Source organism: Oreochromis niloticus, linkage group LG1, assembly GCF_001858045.2.
Source record: "Oreochromis niloticus isolate F11D_XX linkage group LG1, O_niloticus_UMD_NMBU, whole genome shotgun sequence".
Lineage (NCBI taxonomy): Eukaryota > Metazoa > Chordata > Actinopteri > Cichliformes > Cichlidae > Oreochromis > Oreochromis niloticus.
In genome coordinates, this window is record NC_031965.2 from 2,012,998 (window position 1) to 2,016,724 (window position 3,727).

General features: G+C 38.4%; 1 long non-coding RNA gene across 1 annotated transcript; it reads left to right on the top strand.

Annotated features, from left to right (window-relative positions):
• Nucleotides 1-3,155, top strand: LOC109204449 (uncharacterized). Its single transcript, XR_002063940.2, has 5 exons — nt 1-287; nt 1,005-1,083; nt 1,668-1,825; nt 2,191-2,277; nt 2,659-3,155. It is a non-coding gene; the product is annotated as an uncharacterized LOC109204449 (long non-coding RNA).
• The last annotated feature ends 572 nt before the right edge of the window (nt 3,156-3,727 follow it).

Here is a 3,727-nt window from a genome sequence, read left to right on the forward strand (position 1 = left end):
TTGAGTCGAGTTGGGAACCGGTGGGAAACCCCGTAGGTGACTGGCACACGTCGTGGTCTGAATAAGTTTGAACTAGACCAAACGAGTCTGAGCAGACTGTGTGATAGTGGTTTGTCGATGTGTTCTGAACTGAAAACCTGCTAAGAAACTTTGAACAAACGTGGCCAAAATTGGATGAAAATTACAATTTTTCGACCATTACGGATTTTACCTGGTCTGAAGTTGGAGTGTATTATTTGACCATTTTTTGGACTGGTGCGGGAGCTGCCGGCCATTTGCCCTAGCAGGTAAGCTAACGACATCTGTTATTAGGATTTTCTACAAGCGCTAGGGTGCATCCTCCTGAGGACCCAGGAGGGTGGAACGAGTAAAGCACTGAAAAAAAGCCAAACAATAACATATTTGAGTCATCTAAGGGACTTATATATCATGTTTAAGCTAGCGAAGGACCGCGCAGGGGGTTGAAAATGATATGCCAGGAGTTCGCTGCTCTAGCGAGCCTTGAATCCCCAGCTAGCTATCGAAGCTGGTGGTAACAGACGTCTCCGAAAACGTAGAAGCATTTTTGCAAAAATGTGTTGTCTTAATAAACTGAGCAGATATTTGAAATTTACACAGCTACATTCTCGCCTGAAAATACCTTAAAAGTTTACTTTGTGACCCAGAAAGAGTAATAAGAGTAATATTAAAACTAAGTGGCTGCCGCCATTGTTTGAAACTAGAATTGGCTGGGCCGCGCTATGAATTCTGGCATAGGGTGGGCCACGAAGGATACACCTGACCCATCCTTCAAAGCCGTGGAAAGTATTGTATTGTTTTGAGAGCCTTTTTGTTGGTGGAGTATTGATTTTATGTACAATTCCACGGGTAGACGCGATCTGTACGGTCCGACTTTGCACATGCGCAGTAAGGATCGGGGAGTCCGATCCGTAACTTTTTTTTCTCGTTTTTTTTTTTTCTACATTATATTGAAATGTTTCATTATTGCAAACATTTTCTCTCAGGCGGAGAGAGGTCGTGGAGTGTCAGCCTATGGTATCTGAGGTCCAGGAGAGATGACCTGCGCTGTTTTCCTCTGAGGAGGTAAGACTGTCCTAATTTATTTATAATTTAATTATTATTCAAATTGGGCATGATTTATACTTATATTGAAGCAGTACGGTATTTGCTGGGGTAATGCATTGGCCAACTTTATTATCTTGTGTTACCACTCCAGTCAAGGCCCTTGCCAGTGTTATATTGAAATCCTTACCCTGAACATTTCTGCCAGTACAAGAGTCCCCATGCTAAATCAAAATTGTGAAACAGAAAGGCAATCTCATAATTTTGACTTAGCATGTATTTTTTTTCTTTTTGTGCTAGAAATAGGACTTCTATAGTCTGAGATTGTTAGGGAAAGAATACTAAGGCAGGTCACAGAATCTGATTGGTCACAGATTTTGGTGCAACTTAGAACATAATATGTATTTTCATATTGATACTGGGTTTTGTGGGAGGTGTTTCTATTCCTGTGCAAAAGACGTATTCATGAGAGATTTTTGAAGTAGGTAGGTTTTGCTGTTGATGACACAGTCAGGCATATAACATGGTGCAGACTGTCCAAGACAGCTACCCAGGAATTTTCTGTGTTGAATAAATGACAATATTTTGGTGAATGTATTGTTTAGATATCTGAAAATTTCATCGGATCACAAGCAAAGACCTCCTGGGGACCTTCAATGCATCCCTTGACAAAGTTGTGCCTGGCCTGCTGAAACTGTACTGGTCTAAGAAGGGAGTTCTTGGTGAGGAGATGGAAGACCTCCTGGATAAACTTGATGAACAGGTGAGTGAAGTGCTCCTTTATCTGACATTTTCAGAAGAGAGTATACTTTTCTCTTAACAGAAACTGAAAAAGATGTTGGCTTCAAATAAAACACATCAGTGAACATGTCAGTAAAAATGAATGTCATGAGTCATTGCTTTGTTCTTATTTGGCAGTATTTTATTTAATTTGTAAAACGAAAGTAAAATTGTTAACATGGTGGTGTTGTTGTTTTTTTGGGGCGGGGGGGTTGTACGTTTTGCGTGTTGCTGGGTCTGACCTGTGCTTTACTTTCATTACTATGAGAGTTCTGATTTTGCATTGTGTATAGTACACCATGTTACTTCACTAACTGAAATTCTTGTTTTCCACTGAATACTCTTTAGACATCCAACACTGTGTCCAACGGGCACTGAGAGGCCTGCCCATTTTCCTCAAGAGAAGATGCAACAGAGGTTTTCCTGAAGTGCTTAGTAAGTACAAAAAAGTAATGCAAGTAAAACTAATTGCTATGAGATGTTTTTAAAGGATGAGTTTATCCAAAATGGAAATGTACACTTTCTCAGTGCAGTCCAGATAATTTTATAGTGGGGATTGCAGTTGTCATAACTCTCACTCCTTTTTTTCTGCTGAGCAGCAGCTGGGCATTGTTAGTGGTTGTTCCATAGCAGAAAATATTTTTGTACAAAACTCACAAGGTGGCATTAATTAAAAGAAAATAAGCTTTTTCTTCTTAAAACCTCCATGGGTCAAACGACCAGCATGGTATAGAGGTTAAAGTTAAAATCTTTAGAAATTTGTTTTGTCTTTAGTTTTTCTTAGCTTTCAATAATTCATATTTTACTTTTCTTCAGGACACTGACATTTTGGAACCAGTGTTGAACGGTGCATCAGTTGCCATCCTCACCATCCTACAAGATGACGATGCTGATACGTCTGTGCGAGAACATGCAGTTGTGTTGGAAGGGGACATTGTGCTACATAACATTCCAGATCTCTCTACTGCCCTGGCACACCTCTTTGGCCTTCTGTATGCCCTCAACATTGATTATCCAAAGCAGATGAGTTTTACCTTTGAAGCAATTCAGGCCATCTTATTTTGGCCTGGTCGGACAATATGAAGGTGAAGTGGATAAATCATTATTCGAAATGTAAATTTTAGTCAGATGAATCTGTATTGTTGAGAATATATGGTGAAAATTTGTCTTGTAGTATTTTAAAAGATTTGTTATAGTGTTAGTTTCCTCTTCATTGATGGTAACATTTCTAAGAACTTTTAACTTCCATAGTTCATCATAGTAAGCCTGTGTAAAATGTCAATGTCTGGGTGCATAGGCAATCGTTTGTAGCACTACCCTATTTAATGTGCAATAGTAATGTTCAGCTTTTACAAGACGGTCAGGGTGTGTGTGCATGAATTATTAAGTTGCTGGACACTTTTCTTTTTTGGTTCTGGACTCTGGAATTTTAAGGTCTCTGCTGGGGTGCTCAAAGCACCCAAAAGAAACTGGCAACACGTTTTTGTTTGTTTGTTATTTCTTTTCTTTCTTTCTTTTTGTTTTTTTTTAACAGAAATTCACCCTACTACCCATGACATTCTGAAATGTACTGAAAAGACTGTTGAACAAAATAAATAAGCTTTTAGATAACATTGAATTGTGCTTTGTTTTATTCTATATCTATTTATTAAGTGTTTTTTCAAGTATAATAACAACATACATTTTCCTTTGTTTATATAGGTAAATTTTCAACTCACTGGAGTAAGAATTGTATGATTACTCAACTAGAATATCTGTGTTTGGTGAAGGCAGAAATACATGGCATTGAAACCAGAATTTCTTCGTTAGACTTCCAGGATTATCCTAATTAGGTGAACAAGAAGATCCAAGTTGGCAGAACTTGTAAATCTTAGTTGAGTCAACA